The sequence below is a fragment of the Amblyomma americanum genome, chromosome 11 (genome assembly GCF_052857255.1).
Source record: "Amblyomma americanum isolate KBUSLIRL-KWMA chromosome 11, ASM5285725v1, whole genome shotgun sequence".
In the NCBI taxonomy this organism is placed as follows: Eukaryota; Metazoa; Arthropoda; class Arachnida; order Ixodida; family Ixodidae; genus Amblyomma; species Amblyomma americanum.
Window position 1 is genome coordinate 43,833,955 of NC_135507.1, and position 19,316 is coordinate 43,853,270.

Sequence of the window (19,316 nt, forward strand, 5' to 3'; positions counted from 1 at the left end):
TGTCCACGCCAATGAACCCATGAACGCCGTCGGCTCAGTTGTTTTGTTTGGTTTTTGAGGAAAGGGAATGGCGCACTGTCTCAAGTATCTCAGTGTACACCCGAACCGCACCGTAAGGGAAGGGATAAAGGAGGGGGGAACCGTAGAAGGGAAGAAAGAGGAAATTGAAAACTAAAAAAAAAATGATTTTTAAGAAAGGCGCGGCGCAGCGTGGCGCAGCGGCGGGACACCTGTGGCTCGGTGCAACTAGTGGCGCATGCGCAGTAGTGACTACGGACGCTTACTCGAAATGATCCGCTCACTAGCCTAGTGACTGCGGTGGAAACGTTTCGATGGAGGCGAAACGCAAAGGGCGGCCGGGCGCTGTGCGATGCAAGTGCACGTTAAAGATCACCAGGTGGACGAAATTATTCCGGAGCCCTCCACAACGGCGCCTCTTTCTTCCTTTCTTCTCTCATTCCTTCTTTTAACCATTATGGCGTGGTTCGGGTGTCCAACGAAATGTATGAGGAAGTTACTGCGTCATTTCCTTTCCTCAAAAACCAATTTTCTGTCTCGCACCTCGGTGGACACTGAGCAGCGCATTAAAGGACTGTATAAAGGAGGGAATGAGAGAACATTTATAACGTGGCTGCTACACCTGCACCGCTCTTCCACTTGGTCAAATTGCGGTACCCGTGACCTTGGCTTGACTAGACCAGTAAATCTTTCTCTTTAATAATTTCGACAAGCTGGGGATCTTCGGTTTCACGTACTCTTGAACTCTCTCTTCAAAGTTCTTTTCAACTTTCCCTCACGGTACTTGTTGACTATAACATGCACTTACATCGTGCAGCACACGGATACCTTTTGCGTTTCGCGCGGTCGCCGCGGTCGTGTTCGAACCCGGGTACCCCGGATCAGTAGCCGATCGCTCTATCCACAGAACCATTAATTCGGATTCATTGGCGGGCTCCTTCAGCCGTCAAGGCATGGTTGACTTCCACCGAGTGAGTCAGTAGCGCCATGACTTCTTCGCAATCAATTTCTTCACTTAATTACCATTGGCCTCTATCGTGCGATCACAGTTGCCGCGGCTGCTACTGGCTTTATGCAGAACAGTGCAGTGGGCTTTAACTTACCCTGTGTTCATAAAGGACATTAAAGATTTTAATTTCTAACTTTAGAGTGTACGAGAAATGAAGCGCTTACATGTTAGTTTCGCACTGTTTTCTTTTCATCATTTTTACATGCTCAGTATATGCGCCCATCGTTCCTGCTACAATTTTGTGCGTTAAATATAAAACTGTCTAGCGCTGAAACGTTCCAGTCCAGCTTCAGAAACAATTGACGGCTGTATCATTGTTCCATAATTGTTTGCGTTGAGAGCTGAGATGCCATAATTGTCAGAGCGGGGTCGTGGCGTGTTCTCCGCTGCGCGCCATGCGACCGGCCCTAGAGAAACTGTTAAAATGAGGTCATCTGAGAGAGATATGTATGTAAAAATTAATGTGGATTAGCTCCGCTAATCCATGATATAAAAAGCGAAAGATGTCTGCGTTCAGTGTGTTGGCGGTAACAATGGTCTCGACGGCGATGGCATTGAGCAAAGGAAGGGCGCATAACTGGCTCCCTGGAAATGCGGACGCCTAATCTGTGCTTTTACGCATGTGGTAGTGGTGAGAGAGAGATGTGGCCTGAATTCATTACCGCTGACAGCGTTGTGGCTGTCGTGTGGCACTCCAGCAATAGCTAGGCCGCAGCGCTCATTTGGCGATCAATCTCTCCTGATCAACCATTAACTGCATGCCACCTCCCTGGGTGGCACGGAGGGCGCGCTGCCTATCCAGTCTAAGGAACGCAATCAAAGCAGGCTTTATCAGTGTGACACCATCGCCACGTACATGAATGCGAGATTAAGGTTTCCACTGTCAGTGGTTAGTGCGTTCGGCTACTGATCCGGAGTTCCCGGGTTCGAACCCGACCACGGCGGTTGCGTTTTTATAAAGGCAAACGCTAAGGCGCCCGGGTGCTGTGCGATGTCAGTGCATGTTAAAGATCCCCAGGTGGTCAAAATTATTCCGGAGCCTTCCACTACGGCACCTCTTTCTTCCTTTACTCCTTCACTGCCTCCTTAATCCCTTACCTTACGGCGCGGTTCATGTGTCCAACGATATACGCGACAGATACTGCGCCATTTACTTTCCACAAAAAAACAGTTCTTATCGCGGCGAGTAAAGCTTTCGCTTTAAAATATTTGGCTGTAGTTAAGCTCTGGTTAACCTTAGTAGAATTGCGAAAGCTTCGTTTCCTCGGCACGTCGTCTAGGCAGCGTCTCATTCCGACGCTCTTGAGAACTCAAACCGGTCTCTTCCGCAGTTGAAGTGTCACTCCGTGTCGTGGCACGACTTATAGCCGCATCTTCGTTACGACGCTTCCCGGGTCGTGCGGCGCGTTGTTCTGGCGTGCCTTGAGCGCGTTGTCTCTTCCTCGCTTCGTTCTCTCGTTGTTGCGTCTCTTTCGCGCTCTTCACCTTCTTGTGGCTACGTGGGGGAATGTGCTCGGCTTTTGCCACCCTTATCGAGGGGGCACTGCTTGTAGCGGGGATGGGGAGTGGGGCTGTAGGGGGGGGTGTAAAGATAACGACTACAATACACTGAGGCGAAGCGCATATATATATATATATACCCCCCGCGAGGCGACAGCTCCTCTCTCTCTACCCAGCGGAGCACATCTGGCAGAGCCAGCGGCAGCGGCGTCGACGGCGGCGCCATCTGTTGGAGCGCGGATGCGGTGTTGCTAGGCAACGTCGGCTCAAGGTCGTTCGTCGGCCACGGGCATACGGCATGCGGCATACGGCTGAAGTGCGCGACGAGCTTAAAATGGCTCGCTGGCTGGCGTAGTTAAGCTTTCGCTTTAAAATTATCAGCCAACACTGCCTCAGTGTTGGACTTAAGAGCGTTAGCCACAGGAGCTTCAAGTGTTTACATCGGTGTGCTCAGCAAACGTGAAGAAGACCAAATCGAAATATCTGCGGATGTTTCCTTTCCGGAAACATTCACTGTAATACACAAGCAGCGCCATCTACCTCATGAATTCTGCACTACTCGCGATTTAATGTCACTTTCGTTATATCCGGTATATTTCCTCGTTGTATGAGTTAATAAATTTTATAAACGTGCGCATCAAAACACTTAAGATAATAATAATTGGTTTTTGTGGAAAGGAAATGGCGCAGTATCTATCTGTCTTATATATCGGCGGACACCTGAACTGCGCCGTAAGAGAAGGGATAGAGGAAGGAGTGAAAGAAGAAAGAAAGAGGTACCGTAGTGGAGGGCTCCGGAATAATTTAGACCACCTGGGGTTCTTTAACGTCGGCGTCGGTGGTTCAGTGGGTCGGATTTCTGATGACGGCGAGGTTTTCGCACCAAGAGCTAAATAATAACGCTCTCGCATTGACACTTCCAGTGACTGTAACCGGTCCATTCTCACATCGAATAGAGTTTCGCGGCGTCTGCTACAGCGCTTGAGTGCAGCACTCAACGCAGCGCTCGACGGTTGCAGCTTACGACGACAAATACCGCCCCCAGGTACCTATGCACTGTGCCACTTTCAGTGGATACACGTTGGACGCCTATCATAAAAATGAACAGGTCTGGGCATAAACTCGTTTTCCGGGAAATAAATGGTACGCCTTAGCTTACCGGCCTAACGCATTATTCTGAGAAGACTGATTGGCATTACCTGCCCAGAGGCTCGGAAATGGCAAGCTCGTTTTGACATTTCAAACGGGACTGCCCAGTTGGGCTCACCAAAGGCCCGTGTCACGCTACTGTGCATGCTCGACCTTCTTCCACTTGCGATATTCGCATTGATCGCGTTCCCGGCATCGTAATCATAAAAACTTTTTATCATAACAGAAGAATTTCGAGCATGCCGGTTCGCGGGCCACCTCACAGACCATCTGCACTCAAGTGTTTAAGTTCCTGCGGTCCATAATGCTGGAAGCGCGGTCGGTAGCCTTGGAGCGCAGAAGGGCCTCCCGGTCCCGCCAGGTCTTGAGGTCCACTAGGCCACGCTAGAAAGAATCTTCTGGAAGAGAAAGGACATGGAGAGCAGGAGCGAGATTCAGGGTAGAGAGTCCAGGCTGAAGTGCAGAAAATGGGGTTGATGGTGAGAAATAATGAGAGGAGAAGAGAAAGTGTGTGTGCAATTTGCACCAGAGGGTTGCCTGTCGATTGATAAGGTACTTGTGCGGTGGGTGTATAGGGTCGCGAGGCCTTGGAGGCCTGTGTCAGCTGGATGAAGATGTGCGTGCGCTCCTTTGTGAATCCCCCGTACGAGGCTGCCAGAGCCCTATTTAATGAACCTCGGGATGAGATGTTGGTGGCCTCGTTTCTAGGTTTCCCGTAGGGCGCGGTCATCCAAATGAGCGCCACATTACGGGGTTGGGGTGCAACAGGCGAGTACAGTATGCAAAACAGCTGGGATGTGGGGTCGGCCTGTTAAGAAGTTTAGGACTGCAGGCTTGGAATCTGATAAGCATACCAGGCTTCTTTGTTGACAATGGTTAGGACAATGGAGGCTGCCTCTGCAGCTTCGGGTGAGTTGTCAGGGGGAAGTGTATGTATATCAATGGTGGAGGGAGTGTGATCCACCACGGCAGCGACCACTTCATCGCATGTGTAGGCCAATAGAGCCAATAGGGTGGGGTTGGGCCAATTGGGTGGGGTCAATAAGGCCCCAACCCAATTACCGCTCTGCAACCAGTTAATGGTAATTAAATGTTTTCACCGCTACCACTCATGCGGGCTGCGTCTACCCAAAGGACGCCCCGGTTCGCAGCCGTAATATCGGTGGCATGCTTTAGCGCGCGCTCCAAGACGTTGATCCTGGTGGGCGGATACATGTTACGGGGAAGCGGCTTAAATAGCAGCTCTCGATGTAGGGGTATTTGTATAGGGAACAATGTCAGATCATGATCCTGTATCTGAATTTCAGATCATGATCCTGTATCTGGATTTCAAGGGGATGCAGGATATACCGGCAAGTGGCGGTTGAGTCGAAGACATTGTGCTTGGCGGTGCGTGTCGACAAGTTACCCTATTGCTTTGTTTCGACCTATTGGTAAGTGTCTGTCGGAGGTTGTATTTACGGGAAGGTGGAGGGCGACCTTGTATGCCCGACTAATGAGGCCATCTAAGACACCAGTGTCAAGGCGGGAGAGCTGGTGACATGGGGGCGGAGGAGAGCACGAGGCTAAGTGCAAAGGCATGAACAAGGCGATACAGGTCGCACTCCTTCGTACCTCTGCGGTGACCCGATATCCGGCGGATGATGTGCGAGATCGCCCCTACTGCCTGCTTGAGTCTCCGAAGGGTAGTGATCTTCCAATCGCTCTGTATATGCATACCCACTGTCTGGGGGGTTAGGGTAGAGTAAACGTTTCCTAGCGGCTTGCGTCAAGGCCGGGCTCATGTTCCCCAAATAATGCAAGACAGGAACGGCGCCTTTGTTTAAATGCGCAACCTCTCTGGCTTCGGCTGAGCGAGGACGCTCGTACGTTATATACATGTACTGTGATGCAAGTGCGAAGCGTCACAATAATGGACGGAATATACAGCTATCTGTTATGGTGTCGGCACTGTTATCGTGGTGTGGTATCGGTGTGTTATGGTGGTGGTACTGTTGTGGTGTCGAACTCTTGACCCCTGACCTTGACCAGGGACCTTTCGTTGACCTTTGACCTCTGTCCTTTGACCTTTGATGTTAGGCGACCTTTGGGTTGACCTTTGAATTTTGACTTTAAGGACATCCGACGGGGTGATGTGAAGCCACGTGATGACATCCGATGGGGGTGTCGTAAGATCATGTGATACCACGTCATAGCCACGTGGTCGTCTGGGTATATATAGAACGGCTGTCGCGAGCTTGTAGCGGAGCTGCCATGGACGAGCCTCAGACGCTTAGCAACCCTGCTTGCTTTTTGCTGAATTTCAGGGTTAGCCAACTTAAACCACTGCCAATTTTTATTTCTGAGCAACAAACAACACCAAGCCGTTCAGGGAGATTTAGTTAAAAGATTGTTACGGGAGCTCAGATTCGTGCTGGTTATAAGTTTATTTGGGTATAGTACGCTTGTTTTCAGATTCTTGCTGGTAATAAGTTGATTTGGGTATAGTACGCTTGTTTTCAATTCCTTCCGGCCACATATCACGCCGCAATTACGCATTTTACGCTTTAGTATGCGTATCTTAAACAGGCCCTCATATTCTTACCCTTGTATAAGGAGAGCTCCACAAAGAACTGAAGTGGCACAACACCACATCTCTGAACATTTGCTTGACTTCATGAGGGACTCCATGTACTGGAATCCCGGAGAGAGCTGTATGGGCGAGGTTGTCTGCTATCTCGTTGCCTAAGACACCTATGTGCGAGGGCACCCATTGAAAACGTATAGAGAAGCCTTTGCTATGTAGATTCTGCACCAAACGTAGGGATCCAAGACTCAAGGCATCAGTGGGGAACCCGTACTCTAACCTTTGAAGGGCAGATTTTGAATCCGTAATTATGACAGTAGGTTGAGGCGTACAACACCGTAGCTTCTTTAGAGCTGCCTCAATGGCAACGCTTTCGGCCATTGTGGAGGACACGACTTTAGTAAAACGAACAGACCAAGCATACTTCAAAGACGGAATATGAAAAGCAGCTGCACTAGACCCTCTGACCTTGTCCACAGAGCCCTCTGTAAAAATTTGAAGATGACTGGCATATTCGGTCTCAAGATGTTCCAGTACGAGCGAACGCATTGCCGCTAAAGGAGAATTCCGCTTAGCGCGAACGTGGGGAATTGTCAAGGAACAATCGAGGCTCGGAAAGGACCAAGGTGGTTTCAACGTCTTAGGTCGATCTCTAAGGTAGAGACCTAGAGAACGAAGAGTATTTAAAGCCAAGTACGCCCGGGACTCAGATCTCTTTCGAAGGCGCTGTAGAAGCGCTCTCCCGGCAACAGTCTCTCTGAGGCGGCCAATTTGCAGCAAAAGTCTTTGTGAAGCGGCTAGCCGAAGAGGTTTCGATTGAGACTCATACAGTACTGCATTGTTTGGAGCAGCCTGCGGAACGCCGAGAGCCCTCCTTAGTCCCATTCTGTGCTAAACCTCAAGGCGTTCCAGCTGCGATACCGAGGGGGAAATTAAAGGGAGCTGGTACATTATGCGACTTGTCACCAGGGCATCGTGAAGCCTGGTCATTGAAGCAGGATGGTTTCCCCATTGCTCACTAGCAACTCTACGAAGCACATTGAGACGCGAAGATAGTGAAGCCACAATCGAGTCCACAGCTCGTCGCCACTGTAGACGTGAGTCAATAGTGACGCCCAAAAAACGTATGTGGTTAACCTGACGAAGGCAAGACTGATCAAGGTCTATGCTCAGCCGCGCATACCGTCGTCCCCTACCTGGAAACAGGACGAAGCCAGATTTTTCCACCGAGAGAGTCAACCCAACACCTTGAAGGTAACTTTTAACTGAAAGCACGGCCTGTCGCGCTAATAGAGCTAAGCGTTTGTGTTGATATCCGGTTAACCAAAGACAAATGTCGTCTGCATATATCGACATATGGACATGCCTACAATGTTTTTGCACTTTTGCGGGAAGACCAGCCATGACAACATTAAAGAGCGTTGGGGACAGGACACTACCCTGAGGTACCCCTCGCGATACCGCCCTTTCGGAGCTCATTGTACTGCCTAACCGCACTCGAAATTTACGATCACTGAGAAATGAGTGAATGAATCGCAGAAGATAGCCCTGTACGCCTATGACCTGCAGACTATTCAGTATTGAGCTCTGGAGGACGCTATCATAAGCCTTTGATACGTCTAGGAAAACAGCTAGTGTTGAAAGTCCAAAAGCACTCTGATGTTCAATGTGGCTTATCAAGTCCAGGACGCTATCTTGCGCACTTAAACCTGTGCGGAATCCAGTCATGCATGTTGGTAGTGTCATTCTATCCTCAAGCCACCAAGACAAACGCTTACTTGCCATCTTCTCCATGAGCTTAGCCACACACGACGTCAGCGATACAGGACGATACGAGGCCGCGTCTGTCATCTCTTTGCTGGCCGTCAGCAGTGAAACTACACAAGCCACCTTCCATGAAGGGGGAACGTCACCAGACTCCCACACTCGATTGAGATAGGTTAGGAGCATCTTCCGGTGTTCCAGAGGCAGGTTCTGTAACATTTGATTGGTAATGCCGTCAGGACCTGGTGCACAGCGACGCCGCAGGCTGCGGAGCGCTATCTGTAGTTCTCGAAGTGCGAACGGGGCGTCCATAACAGACGCAGACGTAGCAGGCAGAGCGCAGGGATGAATGCCCGGTCTGGAATTTACAAATGCATCCGCAAATTCCTCTGCCAAGCACACGAGATGTTTCTGCGTGCGCAATGCAAGCGCCTCGAAAGGTTTACTCGGACGAGAGCCACCAGCAAGACTGCCAACGACAAACCAAATTCTCGTTATCGGTGAGAAAACAGTCAAACTAGCGCTAAAGGATGCCCACTGGGACCTACAGAGCTTGTTCGCATGACGTCTAATGGCAGAGTTGAGCCTGTTGAAAGTTGTCTTCAAGGCTCTGTCGCCCTTCTTCCGCAACAGTTGTCGCTCCCCAGGCAGGGTGGTGGGCGTTGAAGTCACCGCAGATGATTCTGGGTGCTGGGCAGCGGTCACAAAGTTGCTGGAGGAACAAAGCCATATCGACCTTCTTCCGCGGGGACACGTATACTGATGCAATGGACAGAGTTCGGAAGGCGAGCCGAATCCTCACAGCCACTACCTCAATACTGTCAGTGCAAAGATCGGTGACGTTCAAAGCCACATGAGGAATCTCCCTTCGTATGTAAAGGGCGGCACTTCCTGCGGGAAAAGACTTTATGCTGCAATTCTTGTGGGCGACGTATCCCGGCAAAGACCTCCCGCTTGGCAAGCCAGCCTCCGAGAGGGCCAGTACTGGAACACAGGTCTCTTTCAAGAACAATTTTAGTTCTGCTAATCGACTTATAATCCCAGCGCAGTTCCATTGCATGATAAACGCCACTTTTCTAGGGTTTTTAGTTGCAACAGGTTGAAGAAAACTAGCCATCTAGGAGTTGAAGTTCTCTGCGAAGGCGGTGATCAAGGTCTCAAAGGAAAGCACCAGCTGTATAAAGTTCTTCAAAGTGCCAGGCTGCATCGCTTGGCTATATGAACGCAGGACATCAAACAAAACGCGTAGAAGGTCGGAGAGATTCCGGCTTTTGAGCTCCTTATTTTGCTGCACGCACTGGCGCACCACTTCGACAAAAGACGGGGACTGGGACCCACTCTTGGCCACGGTAGCTGGTGTCTGCATCTCTTTTAAGGCAAGGGGATGTCCTCCATGTTGTCGAGTCTTGCTGTGATCTGGTCGCTGAGGAACATGGACACTTTTTACAGAAGCAGATCGAACAGCCAGCTCACCCTCGGAGGCCGTTGCCGACTTGCTTGGATCAGGTCGTGCAGCGACGTCGCTTGCTACCACGTCCCGAGCTTCCGACTCGAGCGCAGGGAACACTTCACTTCCATGTATCGGCTTCTCAGTAGGTTGTGGTTTGGGGCCACTAATGAAGGACTTGCGACGGTGTAAGGCGCTTACACGGAATGTGCAGCCACTGAAACTCGCTGGATGATCACCTCCACAATTAGCGCAAGCAAAATCTGCCTTGCACTCTTTGTAATCATGGCCACCACCACACCGCTTGCAACGTTGATCTTTGTTGCAAACTCTCGCTACATGTCCAAAGCGTTGGCACCTGAAGCACCGGGGAGGAGTTTCAACGAACTCGTGGACTGCATGTTTGGTGAAACCAAGGTCAATTATTCCAGGGCGCTCGGTGTTGGAAGCAAACGTTAGCACAATAGAGTTTGTAGGCTTCGCTGCCCATTGTTGTTCTCCAGGCTCCACCCGGCGCATTAACCGTCGCACGTGCAGAACTCCTTGCGGTTTCAAGTAGTCAAGAAAGGCCCTTCCCGAATACCACACTGGTACTCCCCTTATAACACATGTGTTAGTCATGTAGGAGTGTGGCAACTGGGCTTGAACTCGTATGCCACCGATCTGAGAGCACCGCAGAAGAATGTCTACTTGCTCTTCCTTTGAGATATCTAGATGAAGAGCCCCTTGCGTTGTGAAGCGACTGCGAATCGGAGCAGATCCCAGTAGTACTTTAATATTATCGAACAGCCTGATAGGGTTCCACTCTCTGAAGTCAACACCTTTCTCTTTTGGCCGAACTATCACTGGGATGCCGACTGTCCGGTGCTTCCGATGACTCACCACTTTGAAGCCATCGTTGTCCATTTCCGCCATGTCAGCCACTTCCTCGTCAGAGGCGACGATAGTTGAGTCGTCCCCACTGAGCGATGATGACGCACTGCACTGATGGACGTCCCTGACGACTGGCAGATCCCCGCCATGTGATGCCATGGACGCCTCCGCCCCACTGGGCTCCTTCGGATGGCGCTGTCCCTTTAAGGATACCGGCGCCGGAGCTGCCGTACCCTTCCCGTAGGGACAGTACCGCCTTAAAGACGCGGCCGTCTTCCAAGGATGGAAATAACCTAGTTAATAACTAGCAAGGCAAAATTACTGAGCTGAGGTGACAACAGATCGAGCAGCGTCGTCTCAAAAGGTACCAAGCCACTTTGCTGCACCGCGTTCGCACGGATTCTGCTCGTACGCCGGCGTGGATGTATAAGACTGGCCTAGCGTTGTCACCATTGTGTTCAACGTGTGGTGTGTGTGGTGACATAGAACATTACCTCTTGTGCTGTACTTTGTACAACGCGGAACGGGCTGTGTTATTCGGATCCCTCAAGAAGGCAGGAGTTCTTCACAGTTCTATTCAGGACATGGTTTTCCCGCGCGGGAGCCAGTCGAGTAGAAGGGATGCTTCTCGCCTTCTTCTACTTTACCTGCAGGACACGGATTTGGCCTCCACATGGTGACCTCAGGAGTGTCTATTTGGGTTTTTGCGGACAGTGTTTCTGTGATTTCTATTTAAGTGTCGCTACGGTGGAGCAATTGCCGGCAGCAACAGCAAGGCTAATCCCACCGGTAGTTTACAACCACTCAACTCAACTCAACTCAATTTACCCTTGTATACTCGAAAGCGACTGCGTATCACGAATGTAATGGTGACCAAGAGACATTACATAAAGGTGACTACGGTCTCCTCAAGGGTTGTTGCTGGGTTTCATGCTAGCCGCCGTATACCGTCCGAAGGCCTCCCGAGAAACCAGGTATTTATTCAAGTGTAGTATGCTCACAAAGTTACAACCTGCTTTACTACACGCTTTTACGTATTCCGCACTTTGTTTTTTTTCCACTCCCTGGTGTCGCCAAAGACAAACAACACCGCGGTCCCATTTTCCTCGCGCCTTTTTGCCACCACAACCCACTAACGAACTGCGTCGTCCTCGTGCCGATGAAATATGTAGTCGCGGGGAGCCAGGGTAAAACGTGGAAATGGAGCGAGTGGTCTGCATTATAAAAGAGCTTCATTCGCTCTATATTCCGCACAGAGCAGGCGGAAAGGGAATAAAATAAAGAGAGAAAAAGAAAGAGAACGACATCAACTAGAGTAACGCGCCGTCCTCTGCATGCTATTACTCGAATCCCCGGATGGGTTGCTATACCACCGGAGACGGGACGTTGCCTGTAGTGTCGCTATGCTGGTTTCTATTATTCTTTGTATTCTTTTATTTATTTTGTGCCTCGACGTTGCGTTAGCGCTACGCCACTGCTCTTCCCATGTTGACCAATCGCCGGCGCCGCCCACGAGAACTAGTGCCAGTGTCTGCCTACTTGCACATTCCATATTGGCTACCGGTTATCGCACACATACGAGGTGTTTCATGGAAGACCGCCACTAATTATTAAAAATAGGTTTCTTGAAGTAAAGAAGCCCTTTTCGAGGCATAGTTATAGCAGTGTTGGCGGATACCAGAAAAGTAAACTGATTAACTAAATTCTAATAGTTAACTGCAACTATCACAGACGGGTGCATGGTTGCAATTATAGATATGTAGGTGGCCGCTGGTAATAGCCATATTAGTTTTAAAAATCTCGAATATGTGATTACCTTCGCCACAGTGGATCAATAGATACTGTTCATTTCCCACACAATTCGAAAACAGCGCGCGTGTGGTGAGCGCTCGGCGACGCCCATCAAACCACGTCACTCCATGGCGCGCTCGTCACGTGACCTTCTCTGCACCTCCTCCGCTAATGCAGCGTGGAGTGAGCACCGCAGCGAAGGCAGGCCGGAGAATATGCACTTTAAGCATGCCGTGTACCGATGGCGCCAGGTACCCGGCAGCTGCGCGCGCGCATGCATCAGTTTTTAAAACGCGAAACATTTACAGTGATTTTCATCGAATGTTCTATTTATAATAACAGGTAACAAGCGAAAGAAGCCGCTTAAGAGATCTTCCACGCACTACTAAAGTAACTGGTGCAACTGACACCGATGGGCGATTCAGATTCTTCTTCCGGTGTGGTTTACATAAATAATTCAACACTCAATTCCAGGGAATTTGGTGTGCGCGGAAGCAAAGCACTAACAGCAGAGAGAGAGAGGCCCGTAAACAAAGTATGAAACAAAAGAGGGAACCAAGTTCTAGCAAAGATAATCCTTGAAAAAAAGAAGAAATCTTCCGAGCCACCTGGCAGTTTTTCGACAAAGAAAAGAAAATTAAAAATTGACCAGAGAGTGCTGGTGACCATCAGCGGAATTGCCTCTTTACACTTGTTCCAACCGCTAGGGTGAACCTAAAAACTACGGCCGTAGCTGAGACGAGCCAATCCAATTTCAACAACCAGCCCATGTCACGTACGAACAGCGTGTGGGTAGTACTTTAGCCAAAGTTCGGGCCATCACGTCGCAAGATTCGGCCGAAGGTCGTCTGCAAATTGGCGGTAGCAGACGGGGAAAATGCTTTGAAAGAGACGACTCCAGTACCTGTACTCGGCGTTTTCAGAAGTTTATTCATTCTTACTCGATTTGAAACTTTCGCTAGTCACGATTTTCAATATCCGGGGCGTAATCTTGAACCAGAGGTTGGCGGCTTATTGAGGTCACGGCGCCACCTGTGGGCGCGCCACTGAACTACAGCACGCTAGGAGTGCTGGCGAAAAGGCGTCAAACTTCAGGCCCGAGTTGCTCACAGGGGGGCGCGCACGTCTAATGCTACAATATGAGAAGAAATCGGGTAATGACCACTGCTTCGAATGCGCCCAAGCAGCACAGGTAAATGGACCCACAATGGAAATGAATGGTTTCACACTTAAACTCCAGTAAAACAGCTTCTTCGGCCTGTTTCACATCACGTGCTCGGAAGTGCTACTTGGCGACTTGAGTGTGAACGCGTGCTACCGCGGCAAGTAATGTAATAAAACAATACATACTAGCAACTGTACCCAAGCAGCACATGTAATCGGCCCAATGTTGTACATATATTGGCAAAGGCCGATTCTACAAAAGAACAGAGTGGAAGCATCGTATTCCAATATTGGGCCGATTATCTGTTCTGCTTGGGTAAAGAATTGAAGCTAAAAATTTAAAGGGCGTTCACGTAACGTAATACGATTTTCAGCATCAGCAGTTAGCGAGGTCATGCACGTTGCACTGGGGTCATGATGACGTGCGAGACAGTCATGGTCATGTTATCTAAAAGCTTCAATTTGTCATGTGACCTATACGTCACACGTCGGCACGTGGCCTGTGCGGTAGTATGTACCCGCGCTGGTCCAGCGATTAAATGCATCAATATGTCGAGTAATGACATATTTATTTATTCGCATAACCAAATGACGTGGTGATGAAGTAATATCTGAGCAGAAGAAGACGTTAACAGCCATACATAACAATCCTGGACTAAAGCATTTTGAGCGGGAAACTGTTTATGAACAGAGTTTTTTTCATATAATTTAAAATTTCACTGTAACAATCGATACATACACAGATCATCCGACGGTAGTCTTGCATTTTTTCTATTAATGTTTTTTCTATCGTAAAAAGCGTCCCTGTTCGTTTTATACAGCAGTCTCATCTCTTCGATGCGATCGATGGAAACATTTTAAAAGAAACATTTTGCCGCGTATTCGAAGGATGCACCATTACCTTCAATACTTCGATGAGAGAATATTACAATTTCTCAATTTTCAAAAATTTTGTCCGCAAATGTTGGCCATTTGACGCCGCAAAACAGGCGCCGCAGAGGAAGCCGGGGCACCTGGAACGCGGTGCACGGCCCTCGAAAATTCTCCCAGAGGCGCGATGAGAACAACCCACTAGCGCATTTATAACGACGAGAATGTTCTTCACGCCGCGCTTCCTAGCGAAACCCACTACATAGAGGAGTGCTCCCCGGAGAAAGCAAGTGGCTCGAGGCCCGGGCGCTAGAAAGTTATTTCATTCGTCCGCTAAGCTCGTCCAGGGAAGCAGGCGTAAAAATGGCGGCCGGCCGCGTAGGCAGGCCGCGCTATCTTCGCGATGACCGCAATTCAGCAATGTAAATTGCGTCGTCGCGAGACTATGCTGCAGGGTTGAAACTGCTCGGCGTTTGCAGAATCACCTCGTTTGTACGGGATGCGAACTAGGACACTGCTTTAAAAACATTAAGTTTAAGGTTCAGAAGAATCGACTGTTGGGCGAGTTGGTGCAAGACTCGAAGATACAAGGCGCAAGAGTAGATTGTGGCCCTGCAATGGACCATGTTCTACTGTGACTGAATATGTGCATAGTTGGTGACTTCTGGAGTACACTGTGATGTGGACTGTGTGGAGTGATTGTGTGCATAAATGGTGACTGCGGGAAAGAATGTGCGCTATTACAAGAGACTGTGCGCATAGTGGGGTAGATGCGACAGGCTTTAGGACATTGTTAATATAGAAGGGACGCTACGGTGGAGCAATTGCCGGCAGAATAAGCAAGGCTAATCCCACCTGTAGGATTCAACACCTCAACCACACTCAACTCAACTACACAGGACGAACAAAGAAAGAACACGGACAAGGCGCGTACTGCAACTGTAGTCTACATCACGAAGGCGCCTTTTATAGCAAGGTGCAAGAGAAAATGCAAACAAAGAAAACACACGCATGACTGTGACAATAGCTGTGTCGATATCAATTCACACGCTCGGCCAAATACACAAGCTCTTTTTTTTTGTCAAAGACACAGAAGGGGTGCTCACACATACCTCACCTGCTTTTTTGATAGGAAGGCTTCAACTATTTCTCTGGTGTCCTTTTCTTTATACTTACTAACGACACGTGCATCGGAAAACATTGCAGTAAAATATCTGCACCCTCTACAGGGCGTAGTAAGTTGGCCTTTCATGGCTTCCATGGCAATAAACTACACTTGCAGTAAGCGCCTTGTCCTAGTTCGTTCTTTGTTCGTCCTGTCTATTCTTGCGCCTTGTATCTTCAAGTTAAGTTGAAGGGACAGTTGCGGTGGCAATGAATAGAAGAATGAAGTTAAACTGCAGTCGCACATTAGGAGCACTTGCGAAGCAAAGTTTTATGCTCTGTTAAGAAGGCAAACTGGGAATGGTGTGTCGAGAGTTCAGATCGCCCCTCGCAGCAGTGCTCGTCGATCTAAGCAGTTGCGAAATTTTCTGCCACTTTCATGTATCCGGAACAGGAATTATGGTCGGTTTAAGAACACTACTGGAACGTTTCATATTAGCCGCTCGTATGGAATTATGGCAATATAGAGTCCATAAGATATAGAAAAATATATGGAAATCCATGTTTTTTTGAACGGAGTTCATAAGCATTCAACTTAAGTCCATACAATTTTCATACACTGCGCGTGACCTCATATGGAGTCCGTAAGCTTCGATACGTGCTTTCCATGGTGTCCCTCATAGCCTGAGTCGCTTTATCTTAAAGCAATAAAACATTCAATAGCAATTTTCATTTATCAACACAACAGGTAATAGTAATCATAAAACCACCCCATATGCTGCTTGGTTTCTGAGCCTGTTGGCTTCTCTCATATATATATATATATATATATATATATATATATATATATATATATATATATATATATATACATGCATGCATACACACACACACGCATACATACATACATACATACATACATACATACATACATACATACATACATACATACATACATACATACATACATACATACATACATACACACACACATACATCCATCCATTCATCCATCCATACATACATACATACGAATCAGATATAATGATGATTGAAGCGACTCAAAACGGCCACCTATTTGGCGTACTATATTACTAGCTCCCATAAATCACCTGGACATACGAGAATACTTGAAAGAGGGATAACAATCTCCAAAGTTTGTGAACGTTTGTGTTTTTGTTTCCATCGTGCCGCATATCGAATCATTCATTACGAGTCACGGGGAGTAAAGAGATCGCAAGCGTTAATCAATTGCTGGCAAAGCATTTTGCCTCAATCTTTTGGTTGCTGAAACCTTGAAACATGATGCCTTAAACTGGAGTGCGTCGCCACTAGGGTGCAGTATTTTTACGAAGCTCTTAACGTTACTTACCGCCACAGCCCCGTTGGGCAGAAAAAAAACCCTCCTTGTTGTATGTAATGGAAGGAGGAAAATGTCTAATGTGATACCCCTCCTTTCCTTCCTCAGCACGGCCTAATTTATATTAACTGCATGAGCAAATTTATTCTTACGTCGACGTAAACGCAACATTTTGAGACACAGAAGGTGAAACTATATGGAAGATTTTAGCAATAAAAGCATCTACAGCATGAAAGGGTTCCGGCATTGAAATCCCCTGTTAATAACGTTTCCAAAATTATCAATGTAACAAGCGATTGTAGAAATTTGACGTCACCTACCTTGCAAAAACGATCTTTGTGTAGCAACCTTTCTAAAGGAAATTAGGATCACCAGAGAAACTCTACGGAGAATATCGGGCGTCCACGCAACGATGAAAGCTGTTTCAAAAACCTGGTGGTGAAAATCATTACTTTTTTCAAATGTGTCCACACGTCCCATATATCACCCTAGTCAGGAGATAAAAAGGGGCAGACTTGGTCTGTTCTTTTCGGCACAAGGTCGTCTGGTAAGAAAAATTAGGCGGCGGCATAATGTGCCTTAGAGGAAAGGAAATATATAATTTACGGCCAGTAAAGTACCGGAGACCGGGTACAATGGAGGCTTTTTTTTTTATCTTCCGTTTGTATTCCACGACAATGTTTTTGCCTGCGCTGGCACAGCACACTGCTACGTTGTGGACAAGTTGCGACAAGATAACAAGCCTGAAGCCATTATCGTGTCAGGACAGACATCAGCGACAAAAAGGGTAGAAGGCGGTTGCTTTTGAATATTTAATTATCAACTAGGCATGTATAGTTCCCATCACATAAAAAACCTGTGCATGGAGACCGTAAGGCTGGCTGGTTGGTTGGTTTTTTTTGGAAAGGAAATGGCGCAGTATCTGTCTCAAATAATAATAATAATAATAATAATAATAATAATAATAATAATAATAATAATAATAATAATAATAATAATAATAATAATAATAATAATAATAATAATAATAATAATAATAATAATAATAATAATAATAATAATAATAATAATAATAATTTGTTTTTGGGGAAGGAAATGGCGCAGTATCTGTCTCATATATCGTTGGACACCTGAACCGCGCCGTAAGGGAAGGGATAAAGGAGGGAGTGACAGAAGAAAGGAAGAATGAGGTGCCGTAGTGGAGGGCTCCGGAATAATGTCGACCACCTGGGGATCTTTAACGTGCACTGACATCGCACAGCACACGGGCGCCTTACCGTTTTTCCTCCATAAAAACGCAGCCGCCGCGGTCGGGTTCGAACCCGGGAACTCCGGATCAGTAGTCGAGCACCCTAACCACTGAGCCAGCACGGCGGGTTCTCAAATATCGGCGGACACCTGAGCCGCGCCGTAAGGAAAGGGATAAAGGAGGGAGTGAAAGAAGAAAGGAAGAAAGGGATGCCATAGTGCAGGGCTCCGGGATAATTTTGACCACCTGGGGATCTTAAACGTGCACTGACATCGCATAGCAGACGAGCGCTTTAAACGCACAATCAAGAAGCGATGACAACATTAAAACACGCAATACCTCATCTTTATGACACGAGAAGTATGCGCTGCGAAGATTTATCTGTTGGTGCACGGTGAGCTGAGTTGCACTAGGGTGCCTCAATGCCAGCGCCGCCGTCCAGGGTGGAGACAACTTAAGCGACGCCGCCATATTGAATCAAAACTGGCCTCTCCCGTGTACCGCGAAATGCTCGACTGGTAGCCCAGTGTAGCCCTCGCTGCAAAAGGCCGTTCAAGTTAAAGCACTTGAAGCTCGCCGAGAGCATGAACGGCGCCGTTACGGACGCTAGCGCCGCTGATCCCGTGTGATTCGATATGGCGGCGCCGCTGAAGTTGTCTCCACCCGGGCGTTGGCATTGAGGCACCCTAAGTTGCACTGAAGTAGAAGAAATACTCGAAAACCAGCAAGGAAGGAAGAATGTCAGGAACAGTTCTCAAAATGACGCAGATTTATTTCACAAAAAAACAAGAACAAATAGCGTTAATCACATTTTGCATCTGCTTTCTGAGTAGAATTTCTGCGTGAAATGCATGTACCGCGCATTTATTTTGTAAAGACATTCCATCCATTCAAATAAACATTCTGCCCATAACTCACCATCAGTCATTTAAATTTTAGCGCCCATGCCAGAAAGAGGGCACGAGGCCGGCTTCTTGGCCCAAACAACGAGAGAAAAAAAAGAAGGGAAAGCATCAGAGTACTTTCCAACGTTTCGACAAGAGGACTTGTCTTCTTCACATTCACTTACTTGTTTGGCGGCGTGATCACATGCTTTACTCTCATATAGTGCAGTGCCGGTCTTGCTCAATTACTGTAACGGTAATCGCAGGGATACGGTAATTAATAACACAGCAGACCATATTTCGAAGTATTTGGTCACGTGTTCTCTCGCTTCATGACTAGCATATGAAATCTTTGTCCTAACTGCTCGCTTGGCGTCACTCACATTTTTATTTGTTGAGTGCCTGGCTTACTGACTTATTCACTCGCTCACTACTGAATCATTCTCGCCCATTCACTTAATCACTCATCACCAGTCCAGTGCAACCCAACTAAAGCTCGAACTTTCACTCTAACCGCTGAATATTCGTCAAGACATTGCCCTTAATCTCTTTCATAAATACATCCATG